At 39.0% G+C, this 17,496-nt stretch overlaps 1 long non-coding RNA gene across 1 annotated transcript in view; it reads left to right on the forward strand.

The window, feature by feature from the left end:
• The window catches only part of LOC132659866 (uncharacterized), a 995,695-nt gene that overhangs the window by 62,537 nt on the left and 915,662 nt on the right, over positions 1-17,496 (forward strand). The gene's annotated exons all lie outside the window — the stretch shown is intronic.

A 17,496-nucleotide genomic window follows, 5' to 3' on the forward strand; every position in this document is an offset into this window, starting at 1 on the left:
GCCTCCTGATGCTGCTGAAATTATAAGTACTGGGAACCTTTCATCCATACTATGTTCCTCTAGCACTTTCTGAAATTGTTGCAAGACTGCCCTGTATGCTTAAATAAATCCTTCTGTTGACTAAGTTATGGCCTCTGTACGAGTCACCTTGGAATATATCAGTTCAGCACCCCTGATCTCAAGACTTCTCACACTCCACAGGGCACCAAGTCTCTCTCACATACACACAGTAGACCCTGGCTTCCTAAGCTATATTACTTCCATGTATTTTTCACCTCTAACAACCCTGATTGATTTTTTGATACAACTCAAGTCAATCAGATCAAATTATTTATAACTGGCATCTAGCAATAATCTCAGATACCAATAAACTTGAGTTTTATTTTGGTATGGTCATTTTCTTCCTTGTATTAAGCATACATTATTTGCTCTTTTCAGTGAGCAAAGATGCCTGTATATATATCTATATATCTATAATCCTCCTCTAATCCAAAACACAAATTGTACAGTAGAACAGAAAAATGAACAAAGGGAAAAACCCCACATTTTATTTTTTATTTATTTATTTTTTCACATTTTATAAAAAGATGTATATAAGGTACAATGAATATGAATTGAGTGTTGGCCATTTTTAGTCTCTTGCAGCAAATATTGTTTTTCCTGAGACTATTTATTTGAGCTACTGGTTTTATATGATATTCTCCTATTGGCAAACCTCTATCTCCATTTTCACATGTGGCATCTTCTCTTTGTTCTTCTTGGGTTTTGATTGCCTTTCTGATAAGTCCTATGGGCATACTCTAGTCCTAGTTCTGATCTTTGCCCAACCATCAATGACCTCTGCAGTCCACACACACACACAACATTCAGACATGGAAAGAATTCCAGTCTTTTTTTCTTTATCCATTTCCCTGTTGTTGGACATTCTTCCATGTCCTGGCTATTGTAAATAGTGCTGCAATGAACATTGGGGTGCATGTATGTTTTTGAATTATGGTTTTCTCTGGTATATGCCCAGGAGTGAGATTGCTGGGTCACATGGAAAGCAGAAATAGAGATGCAGACATAGAGAACAAATCTATGGATCAGTTCAGTTCAGTTCAGTTGCTCAGTCATGTCTGACTCTTTGCGACCCCATGAATTGCAGCATGCCAGGCCTCCCTGTTCATCACCAACTCCTGGAGTTCACCCAAACTCATGTCCACCAAGTCAGCGATGCCATCCAGCCATTTCATCCTCTGTCATCCCCTCCTCCTGCCCTCAATCCCTCCCAGCATCAGAGTCTTTTCCAGTAAGTCAACTCTTCACATGAAGTGGCCAATGTATTGGAATTTCAGCTTTAGCGTCAGTCCTTCCAAAGAACACCCAGGACTTATCTCCTTTAGAATGGATTGGTTGGATCTCCTTGCAGTCCAAGGGACTCTCAAGAGTCTTCTCCAACACCACAGTTCAAAGCATCAATTCTTTGGTGCTCAGCTTTCTTCACAGTCCAACTCTTACATCCATACATGACTACTGGAAAAACCATAGCCTTGACTAGACGCACCTTAGTCAGCAAAGTAATGTCTCTGCTTTTCGATATGCTATCTAGGTTGGCCATAACTTTCCTTCCAAGGAACAAGCGTCTTTTAATTTCATGGCTGCAATCACCATCTGCAGTGATTTTGGAGCCCAAAGATACCAAGGGGATAAGAGGAGGTGAGAGGAATTGGGAGGTTGAGATTGACACATGTACACTTTTGATACTATGTATAAAATAGATAACTAATGAAAACCTATTTTATACCATAGGGAACTCTACTTCATGCCCTGTGGGGACTTGAGTGAAAAGAATTACAAAAGGGAGAGTATATATGTATATGTGTGGCTGATTCATTTTGCTGTACAATAGAACAACATTGTAAAGCAACTATACTCCAATTAAAATTAATTAAAAATAAAATGAAGGGAGAAAGCAGTATCCCAGTTGCAATTTCATGTTTATGGAGATTTGTGGCTTTCAGTGTGCTTAAGGAAGGTATAAGTGATCTTTTGTCAAATGGTAAAAAAGGATGTTTTCCTCATGATGGCTGAATGTGAGGTAACATTTAGATATAGATCTAATCACAAATACAGGAGACCTGGGTTCGATCCCTGGGTTGGGAAGGGCCTCTGGATAAGGGAATGGCAACCACTCCAGTATCCTTGCCCAGAGAATTCCATGGACAGAGGCGCCATGAGGTCACAAAGAGTTGGACATGACTGAGCAACTAACACACACAAAACACAATGATGACAAAATGTCAAAAAGAGCATTAAGGGATAATTATATGTAAAACTTGCTGGGAACTTATAAAGGGTGATTTATTAGCACTAAACTAGTAGAATTTTCACTACTCATTTTGTTTAAAACAATGATTTGCATGTGAAGAGTAGTAATATGCTGGCCCAATTCTTTAGGGAAAAAATTAAAATTGAAGAGCAATGGAGAGAACACAATATGACTGATGGTAGATGTGACCACACAAAATTTACATACACTCACAGTCCCTCTCAAATACAATTATACTTACATAAAGAAACTAAAACAGTCAATTTGTGAAAAACTCCAATTCTCTGTTTGAGAGACTGCACTAAAACATAAGAATAAAAGCTCACAGATCCTATTACACAAAATTGGAAGACTCATGCTGATAAGAGATAAAGGGCTAACAAATCCACATATATATTCATCCTCAGAGGTAATGGAATAATTGGAAACTGAGTTCATTAGCACACCCCTTTGCACATCATAAATTTTTTTTCATTTCTTTCACAGAAGAAAACTGCAAAGTTTATGTCTTCGGCAACTGCTGTTTCAAGGATGTATTTGCAGTCATTCCTTAGTATGGACCTACTTAGTATCAACACTTAAAACATGATCAAATATGTCCTGTCATAAAAATTAGAAAGAAATGCCATGTGTAAAATAAGATAGAGAAAGATAGCCAGTGGGAATTTGCTGTATGATGCAGGAAGCTCAAACCAGTATTCTGTGACAACCTAGAGGTGTGGGATGGGGGAGGTGGGAGGCAGGTTCAAGAGGGAGGAGACATATGTATACCTCTGACCGATTCATTTTGATGTATGGCTGAAACCAATACAATATTGTAAGGCAATTATCCTCCAATTAAAAACAGATTAAGAAGAAATGCCCTCACTATGTCTTATATCCATCCATTGCTAATACCCAATTTTTCTACTCCAGTAAATGAATAAGATGTTGGACATTTGTTTTACTTTTACTGGAAGCACTTTATGCTTCTCACCGCTCTTCTATTTGGGCTTACATTTATATCATTTAATTAGCATCACTGAATATTGCCATACTGAGTTGAACGTTCACTTCTCTTTCTAGCATCATAAAAATGAATTGATATTAAATCAAGCAAGCAACCAACCATAGTGATCTCTGGGCTCTGGGTTAGGCTGAAATGGTTCTCAGGTGACAGCTAGTGAACATTCTCTCTGACCTTTTCCTGCAGTGTCTTTTGGGTTCTTGAAATCTCTTGCATGGGAACTCTGAGAGGAAGGTCTTCCCATGGAAATCTGAATCCCTTCCTGGATGGTTGATGATGGTTGATGATGGAGCTCTGTCCCCAGATGAGAGAGCATATAGGATTCAAGTATTGGTCCTTTAGTCAGACTTAGGACTCCAAAAGGAACAACCAGGTTTAGTCCATGTCAAGGTTGTACAAGCTCAGAGATGCAGCAGAGGAGATATTTACTGCTTCCTCTGTCTGCTAAGTAGGTTCATTTCCCTCTTGTTACTAAGCCTTGTAGTAGTAACCCACCCCTGTTACTACGTGATTTCCCTGTGGACACTGGTCTGGACAAAAAGAATTTTTGTCTTCTGATTCTCTATTCCCAGGATACTAGCTATAAGTCAGGAGATTTCAATGTTTATTAATCATTCTTCATTAACTCTCTTCCTTTCCAGAGGTCTAAATTCACAGTACTGTATCTCAATCCTGAATTTAAGTTTTCTCCAACATCTGAGTCTAAGACAACTGTCTTGACTTGTTCCCTTGAATCATTAAAACATTGACTTGTGATGGCTAACAGCCCATGAAACCCTTAGAAAATAGTTATTCCCTTCATTATAAGAGGGACAGTTCTGTTTCTCTAATGGAAAACATTCGGCAGTGCACCTTTTGTCTTCCTGACTTTCTTTTTTTTTTTCTTTTCAGGCATTCTCAGTCTGTCCCACTCTTTGTGACCCTATGGACAGCAGCCTGCCAGGCTCCTCTGTCTGTGAGATTTTCCTTGCAAGAATACTGGAGTGGGTTGCCGTTTCCTCCTCCAGAGAGTGTTCCCAACCCAGGGACTGAACCCACATCTCCTGCATTGCAGGAGGATTCTTTACCACTGCACTACCTGGGAAATCTTTGGCTTCCTGACACTTGCTAAAACCATTAGAAACTTCATATTATACCTGAATTTGAGAGTTGTCATTTTGCCCCTCATTATAAAGGATATCTAAGTTATGAGATATATTTAGATCTTTTCAAGCACCATGACCTACCTTAGCACATTATAAGGATGATTTGATTTAATTTGTAGAGAAGTTCCTTCTGTGAGGTAGCAATAGTATAACTTCATAATCTGTTTCAGGAATGGGGCTCAGAGGAATTTAATATTCTGCAGAAAATTACAAATTGATTTTTGGGTGGAATCTTGATTGGAATTCAATCAAGATGTTTCCAGTTCTCAGGCCTTCATTTGTGGTTCTCATGTAGAGATGGTATTGCTCCTGGGGTTATTTGGCAATGTAATGTGGGATGCTGTAAAACACTTACAATTAATAGGATAACACTCAACACCAATAATTATCCTGCAGCAAATGTTAATGTCTACAGGAGAGGAAACCCACTTACATCAACACTTTCCCAATTCCACTGTGGATACAAGTCACCAGGAATTGTAATTCACGGCAAATTCTCATTGAGCAGGTCTCCAGTGGGTCTAAGGACTCTGCATTTCTAATGGCTGTGTAGGGTTATGAAGCTGCAGATTCTGCTCTTGAGGGTCATGCTTTGAGTAACAAGTCTCTCGGCCTCTGCTAGAGTCAGGTATAGGAATGTTTATGTCTGTACCCAAAATCATTTTTTTGTACATAATTTCTTGTTTTTATTTTTTATACATATATCCGCTCCCTCTTTAGCCTCCCTCCCACCCTCACCCTATCCCACCCCTTTAGGTCATTGCAGAGCATTGGGCTGGGCTCCCTGTGTTATACAGCAGCTTCCCACTAGCTAGCTATTTTACACATGGTAGTGTCAATGATATGTCATTGCTATCCTCTCAGTTTGTCCCACCCTCTCTAGCTGTGTCCACAAGTCCATCTTCTATATCTGTGTCTCTATTCCTGCCTTGCAAATAGGTTCATCAGTACCATTTTTCTAATTCCATATATATGTGTTAATGTACAATATTTAGTAGAGAATAACAATGGAATGGGAAAAGACTAGAGATCTCTTCAAGAAAATTAGAGATACCAAGAGCAAAGATGGGCACAATAATGGACAGAAATGATATGGACCTAACAGAAGCAGAAGATGTTAAGAAGAGGTGGCAACAAAACACAGAAGAACTATACAAAAAAGATCTTCATGACCAAGATAACCACGATGGTGTAATCCCTCACCTAGAGCCAGACATCCTGGAATGCAAAATCAAGTGGGCCTTAGGAAGCATCACTACAAACAAAGCTAGTGGAGGTGGTGGCATTCCAGTTTAGCTGTTTCAAATCCTGAAAGATGATGCTGTGAAAATACTGCACTCAATATGCCAGAAAATTTGGAAAACTCAGCAGTGGCCACAGGACTGGAAAAGGTCAGTTTTCATTTTAGTTACAAAGAAAGGCAGTGCTAAAGAATGTTCAAACTACCACACAATTGTACTCATCTCACACACTAGCAAATTAATGCTCAAAATTCTCCAAGCCAGGCTTCAACAGTACATGAACCATGAACTTCCAGATGTTCAAGCTGGATTTAGAAAAGGCAGAGGAAGAATCAGAGATCAAATTGTCTACATCTGTTGGATCATTGAGAATACAAGAGAGTTCTAGAAAAACATCTATTTCTACTTTATTGACTATACCAAAACCTTTGACTGTGTGGATCACCACAAACTGTGGAAAATTGTTAAAGAGATGGGAATAACAGACCACCTTACCTGCCTCCTGAGAGATTTGTATGCAGGTCAAGAAGCAACAGTTAGAACTGGACATGGAAAAACATGTTGGTTCCAAATTGGGAAGGGAGTATATCAAGGCTGCATATTTAACTTATATGCAGAGTACTTCATGTGAAATGCTGGGCTGGATGAAGCACAAGCTGGAATCAAGATAGCTGGAAGAGATATTAATAACCTCAGATATGCAGATGACACCACCTTTATGGCAGAAAGTGAAAAAGAACTAAGCCTTTTGATGAAAGTGAAAGAAAAGAGTGAGAAAGTTGGCTTAAAACTCAACATTCAGAAAACTAAGATCATGGCATCCGGTCCCATCACTTTATGGCAAATAGAAGGGGAAATGATGGAAGCAGTGAGAGACTTTATTTTCTTGGGATGCAAAATCACTGCAGATGGTGATTGCAGCCATGAAATTAAAAGACATTTGCTCCTTGGAAGGAAAGCTATGAGCAACCTAGACAGCATATTAAAAGCAGAGACATTACTTTGCCAACAAAGGTCCCTGTAGTCAAAGCTATGGTTTTTCCAGTAGTCATCTATGGATGTGAGAGTTGAACTATAAAGAAAGCTGAGCACCAAATAACTGATGCTTTTGAACTGTGGTGTGGGAGAAGACTCTTGAGTGTCCCTTGGACTGCAAGGGGATCCAACCAGTCAAACCTAAAGGAAATAAGTTCTGAATATTCATTGGAAGGACTGATGCTGAAGCTGAAACTCCAATACTTGGCTACTTGATGCAAAGAACTGAGTCATTGGAAAAGACCCTGATGCTGGGAAAGATTGAAGGCAGGAGGAGAAGGGGACAACAGAGGATGGTTGGATGGTATCACTGACTCAATGGACATGAGTTTCAGCAAGCTCTGGGAGTTGGTGATGGACAGGGAAGCCTGGCATGCTGCAGTCCATGGGGTCACACAAATTCAGACATGACTGAGTGACTGAATTGAAATGAATATATGATATTTGTTTTTCTCTTTCAGACTCTGGTCTGTACAACAGGCTCTAGGTTCATCCACTTCAAACTGACTCAAATTTGTTCCTTTTTATGATGAAGTAATATTCCATTATATATGCATACCACAACTTCTTTATCCATTCATCTATTGATGGATATCTAGGTTGCTTCCATGTCTTGGCTACTGTAATTAAAGTTGCAATGAACATTGGGGTTTATGTGTCTTTATGAATTGTGGTTTTCTCATGGTATATGCCCAGTAGTGGGATTGCTGGGTCTTGTCTGTCTGTGTTAGTCATTCAATCATGCTTGACTCTTGTGACCCCATGGACTATATAGCCTGCTAGTCCCCTCTGTTGATGGAATTCTCCAAGGAAGAATACTGGAGTGGGTAGCCATTCCCTTCTTCAGGGGATCTTCCAGACCCAGGAATAAAACCTGGTTTTCCTGCCTTGCAGGCAGATTCTTTACCATCTGAGCCACCAGGGAAGCCCATTTTAAGGTCAATGATTAGCAAATCTTTTTTATCTACTAGCTTTATTCCCCTTTATATAAGCTGACATTTTAAAATTGCCTGGGATTAGGATGTGCACATTATTTTGAGGCCTGTATTCTGCCAACTACAAAGTCTTTTCCTGACATATATTATTTACTATCATTCAAAAGCATTTATATAAAAGAATCAACCAGAGTTTATTACAGCCTGTGCAGTCTTTGAAAGAAACACTTTTCTTTCAAAATTGTGTTAAAAAAAATTAGTTTTGTTACAGAACACATAAATATTCCTATACCTGACTCTAACACAGGCCCAGAACCTTGTTACTCAAAATACTACCCAGATATTAGGACCTGCAATTTCATACTGCCATGATATTGTTAGAAATGCAGAGTCCTCAGGCCCACGGGAGACCTGCTAAATGAGAATTTGCCCTGAATTACAGTTCCTGGTGACTTGTATGCACAGTGGAGTTGGAGAAGTGCTGGTGTATATGGCTTTTCACATCTTCAGTGTTAACTTTGGGACAGGATGCTTGTGTTCCCTGCTATCCTGTGTATTGTGGTGTTTTGCAGCATTTGACTTTTCATTGTCAAACAACCCCAGGAGAAAAACCATCTCTGATTGAGAACCACTAACCAAAGCCTGAGAACTGGAAGCACCCTGAAATAATTCCAATCAAGACCCCATCCCAAAATCAGTTTGCAGTTTTCAGCAGAACATTAAATACATCCCAGACCCATTCCCCAAATGGAGGAGGGAGTTATAACAGCACCATCTCACAAAAGGAGCTTCTCCAAAAATTAACTTCCTATAATGTACTAAGGCAGGTTTCCTTGGCGGTACAGATGGTAAAGAATCCGCCTGCAGTGCAGGTGACACAGGCTTTATCCCTGGCTTGGGAAGATCTCCTAGAGAAAGAAATGACTACCCACTCCAGTATTCTTGCCTGGGAAATCTCATGGTCAGAGGAGACTCACGGGCTACAATCATGGGATTGCAGAGTCAGACACAACTGAGTGACTAACACATACATACATAAATACACTGTACTAAGGCAGATTATGGTACTTAAAAAAAATCTAAATATATCCTCAAATGTACAAACATTTTATAATGAGAAGCAAAAGTACAGCTTTCAACTTCAGATATAAATGTGAAATGCCTAATGATTTTAGCAAAAGTGTCAGGAACTGGAAGAGTACACTATCCAATATTTTACATTAAAGAAACAAAATTGTCCCCCATATAAAGACTATGTCCATGTGCCCAGTTGCTCAGTGGGTCTGACTCTTTGTGACCCCATGGACTATAGCCTATCAGGTTCCTCTGTCCATGGATTTTTTTCAGGCAAGGATGCTGGAGTGGATTGCCATTTCCTACTCCACTGAATCTTCCCAACCCAGGGATCAAACCTGCCTCTCTTATGTCTCCTGCGCTGGCAAGCAATTCTTTCACCACTGTGCCACCTGGGAAGCCTCCTTATAAATAGGGGAATACAATTTTCTATAGGTTTAACGGGGTATATAGCCATCACAAGTCAATTATTTAATGAGTCAATGGACCTATTCAAGCAACTGACAAACAACTAATCTCAAAAATATACAAGCAACTTATGCAGCTCAATTCCAGAAAAATAAACGACCCAATCCAAATATGGGCCAAAGAACTAAATAGACATTTCTCCAAAGAAGACATATGGATGGCTAACAAACACATGAAAAGATGCTCAACATCACTCATTATCAGAGAAATGCAAATCAAAACCACAATGAGGTACCACTTCACACCAGTCAGAATGTCTGCGATCCAAAAATCTGCAAGCAATAAATGCTGGAGAGGGTGTGGAGAAAAGGGAACCCTCCTACACTGTTGGTGGGAATGCAAACTAGTACAGCCACTATGGAGAACAGTGTGGAGATTACTTAAAAAGTTGCAAATAGAACTACCATATGACCCAGCAATCCCACCGCTGGGCATACGCACCGAGGAAACCAGAATGGAAAGAGACACATGTACCCCAATGTTCATCGCAGCACTGTTTATAATAGCCAGGACATGGAAACAACCTAGATGTCCATCAGCAGATGAATGGATAAGAAAGCTGTGGTACATATACACAATGGAGTATTACTCAGCCATTAAAAAGAATACATTTGAATCAGTTCTGATGAGATGGATGAAACTGGAGCCAATTATACAGAGTGAAGTAAGCCAGAAAGAAAAACACCAATACAGTATACTAACACATATATATGGAATTTAGAAAGATGGCAATGACGACCCTGTATGCAAGACAGGAAAAAAGACACAGATGTGTATAACGGACTTTTGGACTCAGAGGGAGAGGGAGAGGGTGGGATGATTTGGGAGAATGGCATTGTAACAGGTATACTATCATGTAAGAATTGAATCACCAGTCTATGTCTGACGCAGGATATAGCATGCTTGGGGCTGGTGCATGGGGATGACCCAGAGAGATGTTATGGGGAGGGAGGTGGGAGGGGGGTTCATGTTTGGGAACGCATGTAAGAATTAAAGATTTTAAAATAAAAAAAAAAAAGATAGTTGCCTCAGTTTCACTGGAGGAAATTTAAATTCAAGGTTGAGTTAAGGTGCTGGCAGTTTAGACCTTTGGAAAACAAGAGTAAATATAGAAGGATTAACAAGCATTTGAATTCACCTGGCTTGTTAATGGTATGCTGGGCATAGAGAAGCACCAGGAAAAAGAAAATCCTTTCTGTTGAGAATTCTGTTCAGAATTCCCTGTGGGAACTCATGTTCATTGTAGCATTAGGGAAATAAACCTAATGAACAAACAGAGAGAGCTGTAAATATCTCATCTGCTGCATCCTTGAGTTTGTATCACTTGGGCATGGATGAGACACGGTTGTTGCATTTTGAGTCCAAAGTCCGACTGAGGGACCAGTGCTTGTCTCCTTCCTGCTGTCTTGTCTGGGGACAAAGCTTCAGTCTCCGACATCAAGCATTCATAAAAGGATTCAGCCTGTCACAGGAAGACCTTCTTTTCGGAGTTCCCATGCAGGAGAGTCCAACAGCCCAAAAGACACTGCAGGTAAAGATTAGAGAGAAGGATATCCCAGATATTTACCTGAGGTCATTTGAATACCAGCTCAGCCCAGCCCAGAGCCCAGAGCCCAGAGCCCAGAGCCCATTGTGGTTGGTTTGTTTGCTTAATTAAACATCAATGTATTAATATTGTTATGATATGAAAAGGAGCAGTGAATATTGAACTCAGAAAGGCAGTGTTCTGTGATGCCAACTAAATGACAGAAATCAGTTCAGTCATTCAGGCTTCTCTGTTTTTCAACAACTCCCGGAGCTTACTCAAACTCATGTCCATCTATCTAGTCGGTGATGCCATCCAACCATTTTGTCCTCTGTCATCCCCTTCTCCTCCTGCCTTCAATTTTTCCCAGCATCAGGGTCTTTTCCAGTGAGTCAGTTCTTCCCATCAGGTGGCCAAAAGATTGGAATTTCAGCTTCAGCATTGGTCCTTTCAATGAATATTCAGGACTGATTTCCTTTAGGATTGACTGGTTTGATCCCCTTGCAGTCCAAGGGACTCTCAAGATTCAATGATAGGAATGGAAGCCCAATTAGAAGAGGGATGAAAAGCATAAAATGCTTCCTGTAAAAGTAGAACTTGTGCCCAAATATTTTGTTAATTAAATGGGGTACAGAAATAGTGTATTAGCTGCAGAGGGATATAACTTAAAGTGAAGATATTTTAAATTTTTTGATGGGTCTTATTTGATCATGTTTTAATATTGAGAGGAGAAAGATCCACACCAAAGGATGCTTGCAAATATACCTGTGCAACAATAGCACACATATTTCACAGTATCTGAGATATCTATTTCACAGATTCTTTGTGAAGTAAATGAAAAAATTTTAGGATGAGAAAACAGGAGTCCTAATGATCTTACATTGCTATTATTTCATTTCCCAGGAGGCTAACTATGTATGTGGATATGTTAGTCATCAGCTTTCTCTCTCTCAAATGATCTATGTGAGTCCTTTCCTGCTTTATTAATTGGATTATTTTTTAAGTTTTAATAGTTATTTTTATTTTAAAATTTTAATTGAAAGCTAATTACTTTATAAATTATAGTGGGTTTTTTTTTTTTTTGCCATACATTGACATGTATCAGCCATGGGTGTACATGTGTTCCCTATCCTGAACCCCCATCCCAGCTCCCTCCCCATCCCATCCCTCAGGTTCATCCCAGTGTACCAGCCCTGAGCACCCTGTTTCATGCATCAGACCAGGACTGGTGATCTGTTTCACATGTGATAATATACATGTTTCAATGCTATTCTCTCAAATCATCCCACCCTTGGCTTTTCCCACAGAGTCCAAAAGACTGTTCTATACATCTGTATCTCTTTTGCTGTCTTACATATAGGGTTATCATTACTATCATTCTAAATTCCATATATATATGTGTTAATATACTGCACTGGTATTTTTCTTTCTGACTTACTTCACTCTGTATAATAGGCTCCAGTTTCAAACACCTCATTAGAACTGATTCAAATGTATTCTGTTTAATGGCTGAGTAATACTCCATTGTGTATATGTACCACAGCTTTCTTATCCATTCGTCTGCTGATGGACATCTAGGTTGCTTCCATGTCCTGGCTATTATAAACAGTGCTGTGATGAACATTGGGGTACACGTGTCTCTTTCAATTCTGGTTTCCTTGGTGTGTATGCCCAGCGGTGGGATTTCTGGATCATATGGCAGTTCTATTTCCAGTTTTTTAGGGAATCTCCACACTGTTTTCTATAGTGGCTGTACTAGTTTGCATTCCCACCAGCAGTGTAAGAAGATTCCCTTTTCTTCACACCCTCTCCAGCATTTATTGTTTGTAGACTTTTGGGTAGCAGCCATTCTGACCGGCTTGAGATGCTACTTCATTGTGGTTTTGATTTGCATTTCTCTGATAATGAGTGATGTTGAGCATCTTTTCATGTGTTTGTCTTCTTTGGAGAAATGTCTGTTTAGTTCTTTGGCCCATTTTTTGATTGGGTCATTAATTTTTCTGGAATTGAGCTGCAGGTGTTCCTTGTATATTTTTGAGATTAGTTGTTTGTCAGTTGCTTCATTTGCTATTATTTTCTCCCATTCGAAAGGGTGCCTTTTCACCTTGCTTATAGTTTCTTTCACTGTGCAAAAATCTTTTAATTTTAATTAGGTCCCATTTGCTTATTTTCACTTTGATTTCCATTACTCTGGGAGATGGGTCCTGGTGGGTCCTGCTGTGATTTATGTCAAAGAGTGTTTTGCCTATGTTTTCCTCTAGGAGTTTTATAGTTTCTAGCCTTACATTTAGATCATTTTTTTTTTTTTTGCTTAGAATTATTATTATTTTTTATTTTTTTTTAATTTTCATTTTTGCTTTATTTACTTTGCAATACTATATTGGTTTTGCCATCCATTTTGAGTTTATTTTTGTGTATGGTGTTATAAAGTGTTCTAGTTTCATTCTTTTACAAGTGGTTGACCAGTTTTCCCAGCACCACTTGTTAAAGAGATTGTCTTTACTCCATTGTATATTCTTGCCTCCTAGTCAGAGATTAGGTGTTCATAGGTGTGTGGATTTATCTCTGGGCTTTCTATTTTGTTCCATTGATCTATATTTCTGTCTTTGCACCAGTACCATACTGTCCTGATGACTGGCTTTGTAGTAGAGCCTGAAGTCAGGAAGGTTGATTCCTCCAGTTCCATTCTTCTTTCTCAAGATTGCTTTGGCTATTCGAGGTTTTTTGTATTTCCGTACAAATCGTGAAATTATTTGTTCTAGATCTCTGAAAAATACCATTGGCAGCTTGATAGGGATTGCATTGAATCTATAGATTGCTTTGTGTAGTGTAATCATTTTCACTATATTGATTCTTCTGATCCATGAACATGGTATATTTCTCCATTTATTTGTGTCATCTTTGATTTCTTTCATCAGTGTTTGATAGTTTTCTATATATAGGTTTTTTGTTTCTTTAGGTAGATATATTCAGGTCAGGAAGCAACAGTTATAACTAGACATGGAACAACAGACAGGTTCCAAATCGGGAAAGGAGTACGTCAAGGCTGTATATTGTCACCCTGCTTATTTAACTTCTATGCAGAGTACATCATGAGAAACGTTGGGCTGGAAGAAGCACAGGCTGGAATCAAGATTGCTGGGAGAAATATCAATAACCTCAGATATGCAGATGACACCACCCTTATGACAGAAAGTGAAGAGGAACTAAAAACCCTCTTCATGAGAGTGAAGGAGAAGAGTGAAAAAGTTGGCTTAAAGCTCAACATTCAGCAAACTAAGATCAGGGCATCTGGTCTCATCACTTCATGGGAAATAGATGGGGAAACATTGAAAACAGTGTCAGACTTCATTTTTTTGGGCTCCAAAAACACTGCAGATGGTGAATGCAGCCACGAAATTAAAAGACGCTTACTCCTTGGAAGGGACGTTATGGCCACCCTAGGTAGCATATTCAAAAGCAGAGACATTACTTTGCCAACAAAGGTCCGTCTAGTCAAGACTATGGTTTTTGCAGTGGTCATGTATGGATGTCAGGGTTGGACTGTGAAGAAAGCTGAGTGCTGAAGAATTGATGCTGTTGAACTGTGGTATTGGAGAAGACTCTTGAGAGTCCCTTGGACTGCAAGGAGATCCAACCAGTCCATTCTTAAGGAGATCATTCCTGGGTGTTCATTGGGAGAACTTATGCTAAAGCTGAAATTCCAATACTTTGGCCACCTCATATGAAGAGTTGACTCATTGGAAAAGACTGATGCTGGGAGGGATGGGGGCAGGAGGAGAAGGGGACGACAGAGGATGAGATGGCTGGATGGCATCACGGACTCACTGTACATGAGTTTGAGTGAACTCCGGGAGATGGTGATGAACAGGGAGGCCTGGCGTGCTGCGATTCATGGGGTTGCAAAGAGTCGAACACGACTGAGTGACTGAACTGAACTGATTCCTATGTATTTTATTCTTTTCATTGCAATGGTGAATGGAATTGTTTCCTTCATTTCTCTTTCTGGTTTGTCATTGTTAGTGTATAGGAATGCAAGGGATTTCTGTGTGTTAATTTTATATCCTGCAACTTTACTATATTAATTTATTGTCTCTAGTAATTTTCTGGTGGAGTCGTTAGGGTTTTCTATGTAGAGGATCATGTCATTTGGAAACAGTGAGAGTTTTACATTTTCTCTTGAAATTTGGATTACTTTTATTTCTTTTTCTTCTCTGATTGCTGTGCCTAAATCTTCCAAAACTATGTTGTATAGTAGTGGTGAGAGTGAGCAGCCTTGTCTTGTTCCTGACTTTAGGGGAAACACTTTCAAATGTTCACCACTGAGGATAATGTTTTCTGTGGGTTTATTATATATAGCTTTTATTATGTTGAGGTATGTTCCTTCTATGCCTGATTTCTGGACTTTTTTTTTTTTTTTTTAATCTTAAATGGATGTTGAATTTTGTCAAAGGCTTTCCCTGCATACATTGAGATAATCATATGGTTTTTATGTTTCAATATATTAATGTGGTGTTTTACATTGATTGATTTGTGGATATTAAACAATCCTTGTATCACTGGGATAAAGCCCGCTTGGTCATGATGTATGATCTTTTTAATATGTTGTTGGATTCTGTTTGCTAGGATTTTGTGAAGAATTTTTGCATCTATATTCATCAGTGATATTGGCCTGAAGTTTTCTTTTTTTGTGGTATCTTTGTCAGGTTTTGATATTAGGGTGATTGTGGCCTCATAGAATGAGTTTGGAAGTTTACCTTCCTCTGCAATTTTCTGAAATACTTTGAGTAGGATAGGTGTTAGCTCTTCTCTAAATTTTTGGTAGAATTCAGCTGTGAAGCCATTTGGTTCTGGGCTTTTTCTTTGCTGGAAGATTTCTGATTACAGTTTTGATTTTTGTGCTTGTGATGGGTCTGCTAAGATTTTCTATTTCTTCCTGGTTCAGTTTTGGAAAGCAGTGCTTTTCTAAGAATTTGTCCATTTCTTCCAAGTTGTCCATTTTATTGGCATATAGTTGCTGACAGTAGTCTCTTACGATCCTTTCTGTTTCTGTGTTGTCTGTTGTGATTTCTCCATTTTCATTTCTAATTTTGTTGATTTGATTCTTCTCCCTTTTTTTCTTGATGAGTCTTGTTTTGTCTATTTTATTTATCTTCTCGAAGAATCAGCTTTTAGCTTTGTTGATTATTGCTATGATCTTCTTTGTTTCTTTTTCATTTATTTCTGCCCTAATTTTTATGATTTCTTTCTTTCTACTAACCTTGGGGTTCTTCATTTCTGCCTTTTCTAGTTGCTTTGAGTATAGAGTTAGGTTATTTATTTGACTTTTCTTTTGTTTCTTGAGGTAAACTTGTATTGCTATGAACCTTCCCCTTAGCACTGCTTTTACTGAGTCCCATAGGTCTTGGGTTGTTGCGTTTTCATTTTCATTCATTTATATGCATATGTTGATTTATTTTTTTATTTCTTCTGTGATTTGTTGGTTATTCAGAAGCGTGTTGTTTAGCCTCCATATGCTTATGTTTTTAATAAACATAAAAACCTGTAGTTGACATCTAATCTTACCACCTCATGATCAGAAAACGTGCTTGAAAATATTTCAATTTTTTGCAATTTACCAAGGCTAGATTTATGGACCTAGAGAAGGCAATGGCACCCCACTCCAGTACTCTTGCCTGGAAAATCCCATGGACAGAGGAGCCTGGTAGACTGTAGTCCATGGAGTCGCTAAGAGTCGGACACGACTGAGCAACTTCACTTTCACTTTTCATTTTCGTGCATTGGAGAAGGAAATGGCAACCCACTTCAGTATTCTTGCCTGGAGAATCCCAGGGATGGGGGATCCTGGTGGGTTGCCATCTCTAGGGTCACACAGAGTCAGACATGACTGAAATGACTTAGCAGCAGCAGCAGCAGCAGATTTATGGCCGAGGATGTGATCTATCCTGGAGAAAGTTCCGTGTGAACTTGAGAAAAAGTTGAAATTCACTGTTTTGGTTTGAAATATCCTGTAGATATCAATTAGGTCTAACTGGTCCATTGTATCATTTAAAGTTTGTGTTTCCTTGCTAATTTTCTGTTTAGGTTATCTATCCATAGGTGTCAGTGGAGTATTAAAGTCTCCCACTATTATTGTGCTACTGTTAATTTCCCCTTTCATCCTTGTTAGCATTTGCCTTATATATTGCGGTGCTCCTATGTTGGGTGCATATATATTTATAATTGTTACATCTTCTTCTTGGATTGATCCTTTGATCATTATGTAGTGACCTTCTTTATCTCTTTTCACGGCCTTTATTTCAAAGTCTATTTTATCTGATATGAGTATTGCTACTCCTGCTTTCTTTTGGTCTCCATTTATGTGGAATATCGTTTTCCAGCCCTTCACTTTCAGTCTGTATGTGTCCCTTATTTTGAAGTAGGTCTCTTGTAGAAAGGATATATAGGGGTCTTGTTTTTGTATGCATTCAGCCAGTCTTTGTGTTTTGGTTGGGGCATTCAACCTATTTACATTTAAGGTAATTATTGATAAGTATGATCCTGTTGCCATTTACTTTGTTGTTTTGGGTTCGAGTTTATCCACCTTTTCTATGTTTCTTGTCTAGAGAAGATCCCTTAGCATTTGTTGAAGAGCTGGTTTGGTAGTGCTGAGTTCTCTCAGCTATTGCTTATCTGTAAAACTTTTGATTTCTCCTTCATATTTGGATGAGATCCTTGCTGGGTACCGTAATCTGGGTTGTAGGTTTTTCTCTTTCA

The sequence above is a fragment of the Ovis aries genome, chromosome 5, assembly GCF_016772045.2.
Source record: "Ovis aries strain OAR_USU_Benz2616 breed Rambouillet chromosome 5, ARS-UI_Ramb_v3.0, whole genome shotgun sequence".
NCBI classification, from domain to species: Eukaryota; Metazoa; Chordata; class Mammalia; order Artiodactyla; family Bovidae; genus Ovis; species Ovis aries.